This window comes from Hibiscus syriacus, unplaced genomic scaffold (assembly GCF_006381635.1).
Source record: "Hibiscus syriacus cultivar Baekdansim isolate YM2019G1 unplaced genomic scaffold, ASM638163v2 tig00110621_pilon, whole genome shotgun sequence".
Lineage (NCBI taxonomy): Eukaryota > Viridiplantae > Streptophyta > Magnoliopsida > Malvales > Malvaceae > Hibiscus > Hibiscus syriacus.
In genome coordinates this window covers 2,162,556-2,180,013 of record NW_024062802.1, presented here as the reverse complement: position 1 = coordinate 2,180,013, position 17,458 = coordinate 2,162,556, and the positions used below count along the sequence as shown (strand labels likewise).

Sequence of the window (17,458 nt, the reverse complement as noted above, 5' to 3'; positions counted from 1 at the left end):
AAAGACCATATTAATAACAGCCAATTTGTTTCATCAAATTCATTGACCAACAAGGGTTATTAAATAGTCCAAATATATATGCATGTATGCATAAAACAATCCCAAGCGGCAAAGCAGAACCAGAGGGTGGACATTATTGAGACACACGTCTTTCTTAATGTATTTTATATTTTGTACCCCATAATTAAAAAACCTCCAGTTTCGGTTTATAATTGGAATTATGCTTACGTAAGTCGTTGACAATAAGCTTTAGGATATATATATTTAAAATTTAATTAAAACTATCATATAGTCGATTGAATTTAGTTTAACTAATATCATTGTTAGCATACTATACATAAAGATACAAAATAAAATATGTTTAAACGTTTAATCGTCTAATTTGTAAATAAGGACGTTTGAGTAATGTCACGATTTTAATCTTAACCTTTCAGGTCCATCAAATTACCAAATTATATATCTCCATTGAAACCTTTATCATCATTTTCTTCCTCATGTATACATGAAATTTGTATAAAAAAAAAAGATAGAGGTTGTAGGTGAAAATGAAAAATAAAAATTGAATGTAAAACTTCTAACGTCGGATAAATTAATCATTTTTTAACATATCACATCAATCGAAGTAATAAAAATTAACAACATAGTGATCAGATTATAATAAATCGATAATGTAGATGATTAAAATTTAATTTTTCAATTTTGATAACTAAACTTAAAAAAAACTATAACAAAAAATGATTAAACTTGTAATTTATTCTAAAATTTCATTATTTTTGTGCCAAAGGATTATTGAATTTTATGTTACGAGTTGAAAACTATCGAGTCTACAATACTCATCAATGAAATAAGATTTCTAAATTCCAGTTGTTGCAAAAATTTCTTGGATGATTGATATCTCAAGAAGAATTTCCGTAAGTGTTTCAGGAATTAACTTCTAATATATGTACTTAATTATCGTTAATTATCTGATGGTTATTGCTTTCCCTCCCCCTTCAATCTTTCTTCTGCAATTTCTTTTTCCCATTTAATTTGAACACGTTACCCACCGAATATTTCAATGTGAACGATCTATAATTCAAGAGTCGATAAAAATAGTGTTTCGGAAGCATATTTTTCTATAATGAGAATGCTCTGTCCCAAACGTAGATTAATAAGCTTGGATTTCTCTTCTTCGAGGCATTTGTTTTATGGAAGCTAACTTGTTAATTTTATTTTTCCTTGAATTTGTTGTTAGAGGTTGATTCTAATGAGGGAAGCTGAAAGGTGCATAAATGGAGTCTCGAGGACAGGTTCGGTGGTTAGTATTTTATCCTACGAGTGTTGGATATATATATGCTCAATTACGTCTAAGTTTCTATATATTTGGAGGATCGTACCTGGTACTGATAACGAAATATGTGATGAACATTTGTACAAGTATCTTAAGAAAAATGAAATGTCCGAACGATATTGATTTCAGCTTCCACAGTAGATATATTATTGTTTTCGAAATGTTCTACATGGATCTGTATGATGCTTAGGTTTTAAAGAGATTAATTTGCAAAACGTGTTCAGTCTGATCTGGGCATCACTTTAAATTAGTAACATACACTTATTCTCTCTTATTCTTCATGTATGGCTTTCTGTGTTCTTTTCTTGATATCTTTTGCAACAATGTTCAGTTTCTGTAACTTAATATATTGGTGTTATGGTTCTGTTTTATCATAGGTACATTGATGTTATAGCTCTTTGTTAATCACATTAAGACCTCATCTTACTTGTCTTGAGTAACAAAACAGCAACCTTCTTTTCAGGCTGAAACTGATGGTCTGGGAAATGATGGGGTTATGTCTCAATTATTTACCTCTTTACCAGCTTTAAATGAAGCTGCTGGTTATCTTGCACAAACAACTAACTACTTAGCTGATTGTTTTTATAGTTATTCTGGTGAGTTCTCTCTTTTAACCTTGATTTTTCCCGTTGTTTCTTCAATATTTATCTACAGAAGTTCCATTTTTTTACTGGAAACCTTTGAACAGTTGCTTATCTCATTTTCAGTCTGCTGATCGATCAAACTAATAGTCTTCTTTGTTTCTTTTTGGCCTATGTTTCTTCATCATATTGTGTTAATTGTTAATCTACGAATTATGGATGACTTCATTGCAATTCTTTTGGCCATGCTGCAGAGGAACCTGCTTTTAGAGATTCGAGGGATTACATTGTACGTTTGCAATTAGCAACAGCATCTTCTGGGCAAACTGAGAATCCTGTGATTAGTGATCAGCCTTTTTCAAGTGGGAGTAGCTCAACATTGTCTACATCCTCTTGTTATGCAACTACTGTGTCTGCCAATCATCATTCTGCAGGGGTCTCTGCTGGAGATCCATCTGAAATTAATGGTGCAATTGTACAATCAAATCATACCAGACAAAGTGGGATTTCCATTTTTCAAGGGTATTAATTCCTATATGCCTAATTGTGGATTTCTTTTATAGGGAAATTTATGATTTTAAGATATTATCATATACTTATGATTTTAGATAGTAGTAGTCATTACATGGGGATGCTAAATGGTCAAAATTTTTGCAATTTACAAGCTGTGAAGTTCCTCAGTTTGTCAGTTTTAATGATCCTTACGTGCACTACAAATGTGCAAATTTGGGGAAAAGAGGGGTTGGAATAATTCATTTATGAAACATACAGGGTAGTAATCGATGAGCATATTTGTAATTTAAAATTCTTGGAATATTTTGAATAATCATTTTCCCCTTTATTTTCTTGTGATGTCTATGTGTTTTTCTTCTTAGTTAGCGCAGAAGCAATTTCAGTTTGGGTATTATAAGGAGTAATAAATTGTTCCAATCTTTCAAAATAATAATAATAATAATAAAAGCTCAGGCTTATTGAAAGAGTAAGGAGTACTGTTTGTGGGTCTGCATATGATATAGGATGGCTGAAACGTGATCCAGAGATGCCATCAATTGAAGATGGAACTGTGAGGATTACAGAAATTCTTGAAGATATTAGGTAACTGGGTGCTTACCATATTTTATTCTGGTACTATTTCCTGACATGGTTATGCATTTCTTGATTAGTTGTCCCTCTTTTGTCAGCCAAGTCTGCACAAACTGCCAAACTCGATGGTCTATTTATTGGTTCCAGGTACCTATGCAAATTTTACCCCTTAAAACAACAATATTAGTATTCATGGCATTGACAGAGAAGAAAAAAATGGAGAAATGGGAAGAGGGGGGAGGGGCATTGATTCTGATGTACTCAAGAAAAGATAACAGTGTACTTACTATTTCTAACTGAGCTCATTCTTTTGGAAAATACCGATTCTTGATTAAAGGTTTGTATAAACCGGTTAAAACACCAAAAGATTGTTTCTTGAAAATTTCAGAGAACATGAAACCTTCTTGGAAACAGCATTACAAAATCCTTAGTTGAGTTTGACTTCCATATCTAGGATATGCACGGTCTATCTTCATATCAGCTCTGAAAGTCATGATGCCTTTTAGAGGTGAAATAAAGAATGTAGGTTCGTTTATGCGCCTTTATATTGCTATGGTTGGTGTTTGTTTTTGTAGAGGTAAAAGATTTACAGTCTGCGGACCACATCTGTAGGCATATGCAGCAGAAGAGGTAGACCAAAAGTTTGTAGTCGGCAATAAGAAGATTGTTCTACTAAAATAAACTGAAATATAAATAAACTGATTTTTTAAACTATACTCAAATAACCATTTTTGCTATTAATTTTTTAAAAATTATAAAATGTCATTAAATTTAATGAATTATTACAAAATAGTCACTATAATGTTGTAATAAATTATAAAAGTTCGATAATATAATAATTATTTTATAGTATTTAGATAAATTTATTAATAATTTTATAATCTTTTAATAAATTTAATAAGTGTTTTATAATTTTTTAAACTTTATTTACGAAAATGATCATTTGTATATAACTCAACGATATCTAATATATTTTATTTGAAAAAATATATTAAATAAATATTATACGAATTTATTATTATAAATTATTACATCTACGGACTATTAGATTTTGGTTTTAATATTATAGATCATTTTAAAAATTATTATTAAATCAATCGATAATGAAATCAATTTGATTTTAATTCAATCTGTTTGTTTCGGTTTAAGTAATTGTTAAAAAATTATATTTTAATTCTCAATTATTATCGATTCACAAATATATCAATACTCGATTTTATAATATCATTTAAATAATCTTAATTTATTCGAGTTGTACAATCCGATTCTAGTAACATCAAAAAATATATATAATATATACTCCGTATAATATACATTAATTAGTATTTTTCTATTTAGAAAAAATATATTATTTGTTTTTTATTTATTTATTCTGTATAAATGGACTTTCGTATTTTACCAGAATTAAATGATAAGAATCAGATTTTTTAATAGTGTGAATATTTTTTTATTAAAACATTTATTTTGTATTTTAATGCTAATAATTGTATGTCCTCGTGATTTTCTAAGTTTTTATATAAAAAAAGTTTACTAAGTTTAATTGTATAATATTTTTTTTACTAAGTTTAATATATTTTTCAAATAAAGTATATTAGATATCGTTGAGTTATATACAAATGATCATTTTCGTAAATAAAGTTTAAAAAATTATAAAACACTTATTAAATTTATTAAAAGATTATAAAATTATTAATAAATTTATCTAAATACTATAAAATAATTATTATATTATCGAACTTTTATAATTTATTACAACATTATAGTGACTATTTTGTAATAATTCATTAAATTTAATGACATTTTTATAATTTTTAAAAAATTAATAGCAAAAATGGTTCTTTGAAGAGGTTAGAAGAGCTTTGAAGACATAAGTCCACGTCTGCGCCAAGAAGAGGACGCGCAGACGTTAGAAGAGCTTCTGTCTTCTAAAAAAAACGGTCTGCGAAGCCCAATGTCTGCGCGGCGCAGACGTAAAAGCTTTGAAGACCTTAAACAGTGAAAACAAACACCACCATAGGCTATTGCAAGTGATTAAGATTCTACTTTAGATTTGAACTGATTTAAAATCAGTTATGCAAGTTTGGGGATAGGAATATACTAAAATGTAACAAAGGCTGAAGTTGACTTGAAATTCAAAATTTAACCTTGAACTTAATCATTTGGATGAGTTTGATGCATTATTGGTCATGAAAAGGATAGTAGATGCGTTGTGGGATCTTTCTATTATGTTGTTTTAATTATTTTTTATAAGTTAAGACTCGGTATTTCTGTGTTGCTCAATTGCTTAGTTCTGGTAATTGTCATCTTTGACAGGTCTTTTCAGCAACCATGGGCCTCTTTATTTTGTCAGTACAAAACAAGTTTCTCAAAGATGGGTCTTACTTGTCATATTGCCAAGATTCACTGTGAGGTATATTTAATCACTATTCTCTTGAGCAGGTCTGTTCTTTAGTATACGCTGAACAATGAACCATCACTAATCAGGCTTCAGTTGAGAAAAATGCGGGAGAGATAAAAGATTACATCGAGGAAATTTATTGGGGTTCTGGGAAACGTGTTTTGCTTCTTGGACATAGCAAAGGAGGAGTTGATGCAGCGGCTGCACTATCTATATATTGGCCTGACTTGAAAGATAAGGTTGCTGGGTTGGCATTAGCACAGAGTCCATAAAGTGGGAGTCCTATAGCTTCAGATATCCTGAGAGAAGGACAGCTTGGTGATTATGTTAATCTACGGAAATTTATGGAGATTCTAATTTGTAAAGTGCTTAAGGTATGCAAGTTGTCTTTTATACGGTTTCTTTGCTCTCGAGTGTATAAATTACTGACAGCATGATCATATGCAATTACTTTGCTGTAACTTCTGAGTTTCCATGGGAGGAACTCAGTTGGTTCATAATCATTGGTTAGTATGGTGATTGTTATCCCTTTTTCAATTAAGGATGTGTCCAAAATGAGTGTACTTTCTGGTGAAGTCTAGCTGCATTATCTTTTAATAATTTGTAGCCCCTTCCCAATTTATTTTTCTGACAATCTTCACATGAAACATTCCGACTGTAAAGGGCGACATACAATCTATAGAGGACTTGACTTACAAGAGGAGGAAAGAAAATTTAAAGAAACACCATTTGCCGATGGAGCTTCCTGTTGTTTCTTTCCATACTGAAGCTATCATCATGTGGTTGGAGAAAAAAGGGAAGATCGAGGAACGGAGCAGGTTTCGAATGAACATGAATTGGGAATGGAGGAGGAACAAGGGTTAGGGATTATGGAAGGTAATTTGGGAATTGGAATGAAAGAGGAAATTGAAGCACGAGGAGAAATGGGATTCAAGTTACCTGCAACAGCAAATAAATGATAAAAATCAGTCTGTTAGGCAGTTTCTTAGCATAGAATGCCAGCTGGCATTTTTAGATTCTCTGTACCAGCCTGTAACTAAATAAAACTGCTGTGTAATCAACAATTTCCCTTATGCAATGAATGAATGACCGATTTCTTCTCTCAATTCTCTCATTCTTTTCTCAAACCTCAATATATTTCTCTTATTCCATAACAAATTGGTAATCAGAGCTACGATTCTGGAAAAATAAATTAGAGGACTTGCCAAAGAATAACCAATCTATGACAGAAACGGATTTAGCTGGGATTCAGAAACAGATTGAAGACCTTGTTGCTTTGGTGAAACAAGGTCAAAATGAGACTAATCCACCTAAATGGTGGGAGACTCAGGACAACATGATTACTGCATTGGAGACAAGGATGGCCACGAATCACAGCTATGTGGAAGATATACTGAAGATCTTAACTGGCAGAAATGGTGAACAAGAGCAGTCTACAGGGGATCAGGTATACACTCCTAATAGCTCTAAAAATGGGGAGAAAATCCTGTTTTAGTGACTGTAGTTAAGGATAAATCAAGATTCTCTTATAGGACGGATGAACCTGGGATTTTGAAGGATAAGCCTGATGCTTGCTTAGCCCTTAAGAATAGTTCTAGGTCTGAGAATCAACTGGGTGAAAACAGTCAAACTAAACCTATTATACTGGGGCTGGAAAATGAAAATAGAGGACCAGGGGGTTCATTTAGCAGTTCAGGGAGTATGTGGCATATACCTAAAATTGAACTGCCATTTTTTGAAGGAATAAATCCTAGGGGATGGCTTCAAAAGTGCCTTAAGTATTTTTCTCTATGCAATATTCCTGTAGAGCAGAGAGTTGAGGTAGCTACTATGTATCTCACAGGAAAAGCAGAAACATGGTTTGATGGTTATATTATGCAGAAGCACCATGTAAATTGGCATGAGTTTGAAGTTGATCTTTGTCATAGATTTAGTGATAGATCTTTTTCTGACATTGTGGAGGAATTCACTAAGCTAACTCAGAAGGGATTTGTTGAGGATTATCAGGAGAAGTTTTAGGAGTTACAACCTCATATACTTTTGCATAATCCTACTTTGACTGGGGAATTTTTTGTGTCACTTTTTATTAGTGGACTCTGAGATGATATTAAGCATAGGGTCAAGGCTTTAGATCCTAAGAATCTGTCTGAAGCAAGTAAGCAAGCTAAACTCTATGAACTATCTATGGAGTTTGAGAATAGAAGATTGAGGCCCTCTTTTAAAAACCCACCCTACCCAAACCCCACTACTATTTCTAAACCATATTTACTGCCAGCAAATACAAAGTCTACAGCAATACAAAATCCTAAACAGACTCTTATTGACTATAGAAGGCAGAATAATCTCTGTTTTAAATGTGGTGAAAAATACATTCCAGATCATCAATGTAAAAACAGACAGCTGAATATGATTATTGAGGAAAGTGATGCTCCTACAGTGGAATTTTTTCCTACAGATTCAGAACAGTCTCAATAGCCAGAGGAAGAAACCTTGGAAATTTCTATGAATGCTATTACTGGCTCTATTGGTCATACTACATTGAGAAACCAGGGCACTATTCAAGGAAAACCATTGAATATCTTAATTGATAGTGGCAGTACACACAGTTTTTTGACACCTAAATGGGCTGATGCTGGCATTCAAATTATTACCCCCTATCCTTTGTACATTATTATGGCTAATGGCCAACATCTATTCAGTACTGCTAGATGCAATAAAGTACAGTGGCAAATGCAGGGACATACTTTTTTGCATGATTTTTGATTGCTTAAATTGGGTGGAAGTGATATGGTTTTAGGGGTAGATTGGATGAAGTTATTCAGTCTAATTTTAATGGACTTCAATAATATGACTTTAACTTTTGATCATGAAGGAAAACAAATTTGTATTCAAGGCCAATATCCCTCAAGTGAACTGTAGCAAATTTCAGGGGCTACTTTACTTAAAATGAGTGCAGAGGATTCTGATATTTTGGGCCATATTGTACTATTGACTATGGCAGGACATCATACTTCTATTCCTATGGAAGTACAACATGTACTGGACAAATACAATACAGTTTTTGTTGAACCTGAAGGTTTACCTCCACAGAGGTCTCATGACCATGCAATTCCACTTAAACCCAATGCCATACCAGTCAATTTAAGGCCCTACAGATTTCCTGTTAATCAGAAAGCTGAGGTAGAAAAACAGATAGCTTCTATGCTTTCTTCTTATGTTATTCAACCTAGTAGGAGCCCCTTTGCCTCTCCCTGCCTTCTTATTAAAAAGAAGGATGTCACATGGAGATTTTGTGTGGATTACATGCAATTAAACAGTCTGACTATCAAAGATAAGTTTCCTATTCCTATTGTAGAAGATTTATTGGATGAGCTACATGGGGCTGTTTACTTTTCAAAAATTGATTTGAGGTTAGGCTATTGGCATATCAGAATTAAACCAGAAGACATTTACAAGACTGCTTTTAGAACACATCAAGGCCATTATGAATTTAAAGTAATGCCTTTTGGTCTTACTAATATGCTACATTTCAGGCTCTTATGAATGAGTTATTCAATTCTTTCCTTAGAAAGTTAGTTTTAGTTTTCTTTGATGATATATTGGTCTACAGCAGCAGTATGGCAGACCATGTTGAACATTTACAGTTAGTTTTGGAAGTTTTGCAAAGGAACCAATTATTTGCAAAACTCTCCAAGTGTTTTTTTGGTCAGACTAAAGTGGAGTATCTAGGCCATATTATCTTTGCTGCAGGGGTTTATACAGACCCTAGTAAGGTGGAAGCTATGCATACTTGTCCCAAGCCTAAATCTCTTAAATCTCTTAGAGGATTTCTTGGGTTGATAGGATATTACAGAAGGTTTATAAGAAATTATGGCATTATTAGCAGACCATTAACACAAATGTTAAAGAATGATGGCTTTCAATGGACTTCTGCTGCTTGTACTGCTTTTGAAGATCTTAAAACAACTATGTGTTCTGCTCCAGTATTAGCTTTACCAGATTTTTCTAAGCCCTTTTATTTAGAAACAGATGCTAGTTCTGGGGGTGTGGGGGTTGTTCTTTCATCAGATGACAGACCTATTGCTTATTTAAGTAAAGCTTTAAGTCCTAGACACTCAATATTATCTATTTATAAAAGAGAATATCTTGCTATTCTCTTAGTTGTTTCTAAATGGAGACACTACTTGGAGAGTAAACCATTTGTGATTAAAACTGACCATGAGCCCTTAAAGTTTCTTCTGGAACAGAAATTGATTACCACTATTCAGAAAAAAGGACTGACAAAACTATTGGGATTAGACTATACTATTCAGTATAGAAAAGGAAAGTCAAATGTGGTTACTGATGCTTTATCTAGAAGATGAGAGGATCAAGCTCAGTATTTGGCTATGGGGGTGACAGTTTTGGTGCCTACTTGGGTTCAAGAAATTGAAGAAAGCTATCAAGGCGATTCTTTAGCTTAGAATTGGATTTCTATTTTGACTATTAATCCTTCTGCTGACAGTAAATGGAAAAATTCCAAGGTTGTTCTTAGATATGATGGGAGAGTTTATATTGGGGCTACTGGAAATCTTAGAGTAAATATTATTCAAACACTACATGATTCTGCTCAGGGGGACATTCTGGGGCACATGCTACATATTACAGAATCAGGTCAAACTTTTATTGACCAAACCTAAAATCTATGGTTGCTACTTATGTGAGGTGTTGTGAAGTTTTCCAGCAAACTAAGGTTGAACATATAGCAAGCAAAACCTAGTTTGCTACAGCCCCTGCCTGTTCCTAATCAAGCTTGGCAGATTATAACTATGGATTTTATTAAAGGGTTGCCTACTTCTTTTAAGAAAAACTGAATTTTGGTCATTGTGGATAAGTTTACAAAATACAGTCATTTTCTGCCCCTATCACATCCTTATTCTGCAGTAGAGGTAGCTAAACTCTACTTAGATAATGTTTATAAATTACATGGTCAACCTCAAATATCCATCTCTGATAGAGACAAGACCTTTACTAGTTTGTTTTGGAAGGAATTGATGAAGCAATTGGCTACTAAGACCCTTTTCAGCACTGCTTATCATCCTGAAATGGATGGACAAACAGAGAGGGTAAATCAATGCTTGGAGCAGTATTTAAGGGGTATTTGTTTATATCAACCTAGACAGTGGGATAAATGGTTACCCTAGGCAGAGCGGTGGTACAACACCACTTACCATACTACTTTAAAACTGACTCCATTTCAGGCTTTATATGGGTACAAACCACCTATTATGGTTTGGCCTACAGATACTACACTACAGTCAATCAATGAAATCATGTATAGCAGAGAACATATGAGGCAATTGGTTAAACATCAGTTGGAATTAACTAGCAACATAATGAAGCATCAAGCATATAAAAGAAAATCAGAAAGAGTTTTTACTATTGGAGATTTGGTTTACCTCAAATTGCAGCCATATAGGCAATCTTCAATTGCCCTGCGAAAAAAATTTGAAATTAGCAGCTAAATACTATGGCCCCTACAAGGTACTGGAAAAGATAGGGGAAGTGGCTTATAGATTGGACTTACCAGCCTCATCGCGACTCCACCCAGTATTTCATGTCAGCCTCTTGAAGAAATTCATCGGGGACTCCTCAAGTGCTGCAAAAAATCCTCCTGCAATAGAAGATGATGGTCAGTTCTGAATCAAACCCTTAAAAGTTATTGGGAGACGAATCGTAAACAGAAATGGGAAACCAATCACTCAGCTTTTGGTTCGATGGCAAAATCTGGATGAAGCAAATGATACTTGGGAAGATTATTCGGTGTTGCGATGTCAGTTTCGTACATTTGATCCTTGGGGACAAGGCTCATCTCGTGGGGTGGATATTGTTGTGGTTGGAGAAGAAAGGGAAGATCGAGGAACGAAGCAGGTTTTGAATGAACATGAATTGAGAATGGAGGAGGAACGAGGGTTAGGGATTATGGAAGGTAATTTGGGAATTGGAATGAAAGAGGGAATTGAAGCACGAGGAGAAATGGGATTCAAGTTACCTGGAGGGTTGAAGCAGGCCGAAGATGTCCAAGGCAAAGTGGAGCAGCCCAATCTGAGTGGCCCAGTACCTGCAACAGCAAATAAATGATATAAATCAGTCTGTTAGGCAGTTTGTTAGCATAGAATGCCAGCTGGCATTTTTAGATTCTCTGTACCAGCCTGTAACTAAATAAAACTACTGTGTAATCAACAATTTCCCTTATGCAATGAATGAATGACTGATTTCTTCTCTCAATTCTCTCATTCTTTTCTCGAACCTCAATCTATTTCTCTTATTCCATAACTCATCAGTCCTGCAGTACTGGGGACATTATCTCACGTTGCTCATGCTAAACTACCTATGGTGGCTCCCCTGTCCACTGGCCAGCCTAAGAGACTGCCCGTGGTCATGCCCCTTGGAGCTGCAATGGCTGCATGTGCCCAGTTACTGCATGTCAGGTATAAGGAACAAAGCGACGGGCTTGTGGCATGCTGTAATGCAGAAGTCCCAAGATCCATTGTCGTGCGCCCAATACGGAAGTTAGATCATGCCTGGAATGGTTTATTCATCCTTGAAGGATGACCCTTCCGAAGGAGATGCAACCCAAGTGTGTGAAGCTCTTTTGACATTGCTTGTGGAAGTTGGGAAGAGAAAAGGACATGAACACTCGATGAAAGATGAATGACTTAAAGCAGTTCATCTCGTTGGCACACTCGATTGTAACAGGTTAGCTAACTCATTAATATAGTTTTCCAAAATCGTTTGGCCGTGAGACTTCAGTATTTCGATCAAAGTCTAATATTTGATGGTGTATATAGTTGAACATGATAATGATCAAAGAGTAGGAGAGGAGTTGATTTTATAAATGGCTCAACTTCCTCAATCCTCAAAAAGTCGGTTCTTTAAAGAATCACAATTGCCCTTCTGTTTGGTGTAGAGGAAACATAATTCACCATGCAAGTAAGACCAAATAAATATAATTCAACAGCAACAAGTTGATATTCCATGGTTAAATTTTTGGTTTATACCTTCAAATATTTTCATTAATGGCACATAATTGTTTGAAATATATTTTGTTTGTGTCAATTTTGAATATGTAGTATATACATATAATGAATTTTGAGATAATTGTGTATTTTGTATGTTTCTTTTTAATTTTATCATATATCAATGTTAAATTTATTTTATTTTGATGTGTTATTATGTATTTGATGTTCGTATTATTTGTGTACTAAAGTTGCACATATTCGTATAAACTAGTTTCATACTAAATGTTGCATATAAAAAATACGATATTAATAAATGTATAATTTTGAAATATCCTTATTATTTAAGCATTTGAAAGGTTAACTTCGACAATATTCAATTAATTTTTTTTATAAATCTTAAAAATAAAAGTCTAATCTTATTTTTTTTATCCGATTTCATCTTAAAAATGATTTTAATAAAAATATTATTAGAATGACATAAAAAAATTATCAAAAATTTTAAATCAAAAACCGTAAAACAACAACAGAGGAGGATCAACTTGTTATTACATTTTCCATGCAATCTTCATTACATGAGAAACACAAAGTATGGGATAAGGATTGTCACTAAGAAGGGTTTAACCAATAGATGCATGGCGAGTGAGTGCCCTTTAGCTTGCATGCCTTTGGGCTTTCTTTAGTAAGATAATGGTGTCAGCTTGTCTGGGCTCTACTACATGTGTATCCACACATCTTGGGAATCTCCCATGTTTTCCTTTTGAAACATGATGCCTCCAAAAATCACAAAAGCTGGTGTTGGCCAAATGCATAACTATTCATTCCCTCTCATCGCCTTCATTCCTGTATCTCCAATTCCCTTCAAGACAAACAACTTTACCACGAACTCATTCACCATATCATTGTTTTCATTCTTTGGGGGTCTTTTTCTAACCATAGACTCACGTATAAGAAGTTTATCTTTTCTTTTGCATGGTAATTGCTTTAGCTATAGCTACCTAGTGTCTTTAGAGATCACTTTAAATTCACTCTTTATTTGTGTCTAATAGAGGTTATTGGGTTAATTTTTTCTTCATCTTTTCGATGTTAAGCCGTCACATAAATCTAGATTAAGTTTAGAGTTGAGTCAGATCAAATCTTATTTTAAATAGTAAATTCTTCTCGTATTGTTTTTTTCATCCAAAAACTAAATTTAAGTATGTGATAAAGAATTTCAAAAGTTAGAGTTAATTATAGTGTGAACTCACAAAAAATTATGAAAAAAATTAGTCCATATATATGATGAATACACTCTTTAATTTCCTAGCAGTAGTAGTCCCAGGAGAATGGCTCCTCAGTCCGGAACCCAGAATCGACTGCACATATTTGCCATGTTGAAGAATAAGAGCCGAATCCATCACTTCGATCCGTGACATCGATCGTGAGATCAGGCAGATCGAACAAGGTGTCGTCATCATCAATCGAGGGTGAACTTGAAAGAAGAGCTTGATCTTCTTGGCTTGCTCCAACTTCGGCTTCTTCTTCAGGCCCGGCTTTGATATTGCACTGCCTTGTGTCGAGAAATGTCGAGGCAGCCGCAAGCGAAGAAGCTGCTTTGATGTCCTTGGGGGACGTACTGGCGGGTCGTGGAAGTTGTTTTGCAAGTTGAGGGAAATTAAGGTAAGCTGAGCGGCCCTTGATGGCCAGTGCGGCTACATCATGAGCTCGAGCAGCCATTTCGGCTGTGTGGTATGTTCCGAGCCATATTCTCGATTTCTTCCTCGGTTCTCGGATTTCAGACACCCATTTGCCCCAACTCCGCAAACGAACTCCTCGGTACGTCGGATGCTTCTTGCCATCACCAACATCACTCGTCCTTAGCCTTTTCTTCTTCTCATTATCATTTTCCTTTGACTCCTTGGAACCTTTTGAAGCGGAAGAGAATGTGGTGGCGGAGGCAGCTGCAATGGAGATGATGAGAGAAGAGGTAAGCATGTTATGATGAGCATCATTCTCGATATCTCTTTCCATGACTGATAAGAGGCGTAGTTGTAGGTAAACAAGGAATTTTGAGTGATTTGACATATAACACAGTGGTATAGGACTACGGAGCTTATATGATTCTTCCATGAATTTTTATTTTTAAAAAGAAATAAAAACGCATAATAACGATATAAAGAAGAAAGAATTAAAGAAGGCTGGGTCCATGGCATAAAGCAAATACAGTTCAGCACTTTCAGCTAATTTTGCTAAGCTAGTGACATATTTTATTTTAATATGATTATTAGTATTTAATTTATTAATCAATTAATTTAATTAAATATGTTAAAATATATTCTTTTATCATTTTCATATGCATTAAGAAAGGGTAGGCCAATGTGTGTGTATATATATATATATTGAAATTTGGATATATATATATATATATATATATATATATATATATATATATATATATTGAAATTTAGACCAATGTACATATGCACGTTATTGTAGGGCCCACAAAGGACTCCTTTGAATTTCACATTTATGCCATCATTTTTCTTTTTAACTTTTATTTTAACCTTTTCTTCATGTTCTTTGATTGAATTCGTTTAAGCAAAGTTTCAAATCACGGTTCGAAAATATGATTTCGTTTGTGAAATAGCGATTTCGTCACCGTTCGAGTTATCCGCTACACCCGTAATAGCGCCCACAACGGCCACAATCACGGTAAACTCGAAATGACCGAAAATACGACCGCGACCACGATTTGAAACCTTCGGTTTAAGTACCATAGCCTAAGGTTAGCTCGTTGATGGGTCGCCTTCAGCTTGGGCCAACTATGTCTCGTACATGACCTCCCTGCCATAACTTTCTCACCAGTTAGCCAATTGAATCAAAAGGCCACTTCTTCTGTTCTTCATTCAACACCAGTCCAGGCATAAAAAATCTCATGTACCAGAAATGTGTTAATGAAATAAACTGGCAAACGCAAGTCTCATGACCATGATAGGATCCTAAATGCACATAAACAGCTTGTCAAAGAAGCCATGGCATGTGGGTTCTGTTACATAGCTCATAACAGATGCACTGTAATTTTCTTTATTGATTCGTACGACATACTGATCTTGATTATTAAGTCCTAATAAACTCTGCTAATCATCTTCTCTAGAAGGTATTAGGGGAGGTTATAGTCATATTCACATGTATACGTGTATGTATGACAGGAGCAAGAATGGAGATATACGTTTGCACGTGCGAGTGGGGTCATCCAAGCAAAATTCCTTATTACTATATTAGCCAACGAGTCAACCAGAAACGAAATTAAACCCTCCGCGTAACAACTTGTTACATTCCACATATGATTATATGTGTATGTATGACATTGATCTTGTTACTTTCTGTTGAAATCAAACTTGATTTTTTGTGTTGGCAACACACTTGGCAAATGATGGCAGCAGCTATATGGACAGAAGCTTCATGCAATTAAGCAAATTAAAAGAATTGATACAAGTGTTAAGTAACAACCTTTTACAATTGACAAGATGATTAAGCGGCTTGAATCGTGGATGAACTCACAGCAGTTATTTGAGGCGATTTGGTGTTTAAAGAAATGTAACAGCACAACAAGCAACCTTGATCAAGGCATCAACTAGGATGAACGTGGCAGCAACAAAAGAGATTAGCAAAAAGCAAAAATTACATGAAGCACCAATTTGGTGAGTTGGCAGCATAATATAATGCTATCAATTAAGTAGATAAGTCATAGAATTAAAGATAAATACGGCATGGATTTGCAGCAAACGGAGACGGTGGAACCAAGGGTATAAGTATGTGTTGTAGCTTTAGTTTAGGATGTATGTATGCGAGTGAAAAGTGAAAAAGAAAATTATGAGAGATAACTTAGCAAAGCTTTTGATAGTGGAGTTGTGTTTTTACGCAGCTAGGTTTGTATTGTATTTGTATTTTAGTTCGTATTAATAATAGTGCGAGTTAAAAAAATTATCGAGTGTCTACCTACGCTTTCAACAATTTTCATTCTATATCTTAGATTAATATTATTGATAGGAATAAATTTATCGCGATGACTATATGATTCGCCCTTTTTATTTGAGTGGACAGTTACAATTGTGGTAAAATAGTTGTTGGTCGGTTGTTAAGATCTTTTGTTTCCATGAGGAGTAGAAGAGAGAAGGTGATTGGGAGAGTCTAATCTTTTTTCTCGATCTTGGACGAGAGGTTTATAATGACCCTTAATGCTAATGTTAAACAAAGTTATTACGATTACCCATAAGTTGTGGATGTGATACGTTAACAATAGATTAGTTTATTTCTAAGTACTCCAAAAGTTGTATGGTGTAGATAAGAACATTGCAGGTGTTGGAGATCTTGTCTTTGGACAGAGCCTTGCCCCATTAAACTAAACTTCATATCTCACACCCTCGTGCAATACTGCTGCATACTTTCACGTTTGAATTCCCAAGTTTCTAATGTAAGCTGATAACTTTGTATCCTTGCACCACCAATAATATAACCAGAGGTTCTTGGAACTTACATGTGGACAGTACAGACAATCATTTCTAAACTAATTATCAAAATTAATTTAAACTGAAACTTAATATAGTGAATATTTGAATATAAGACCCCATCCATAACCATGTCAACAAATTCATGATTGGCTTAAAATAATTATTCCCTGAGCATATATCTCCAATAAAAGGACAATTTATGGCACAATAATTGTGATTTGTGAGAGATTGGCCTACATTGTCTAATCCAAACCACCCTTATTGATTTACAATTTCCATTAACAAGCTAGTCAAGTCTAATCAAGCTAGGGGCCGATCAGCAAGCATGTCCATTGTGAACTCTTGTGGGAATAATTCACAAGAGGTTTCTTTGTTAGATTATTATTTAATATCATTGTTACGAATTAGTAAGAAGAAAAATAATTAAAATAATGTCAACGTAAAAAAACACATACAAGATATAAGATTTAACGTGATTTTATCTTTCCTATTTCGACGGAGGAAAAAACAATAATCCACTATAAACATAAATATCATGAAAGTATGAATAATTGGTTACCAAGAAATCTAATTTCATT

The 17,458-nt window shown here is 34.2% G+C and overlaps 2 pseudogenes; one reads left to right on the top strand and one right to left on the bottom strand.

The window, feature by feature from the left end:
• Positions 1-1,244: 1,244 nt before the first annotated feature.
• Positions 1,245-12,221, top strand: LOC120136003 (annotated as a pseudogene).
• A 1,456-nt stretch (positions 12,222-13,677) lies between these two features.
• LOC120136011 lies at positions 13,678-14,582 on the bottom strand (annotated as a pseudogene).
• Positions 14,583-17,458: the final 2,876 nt, after the last annotated feature.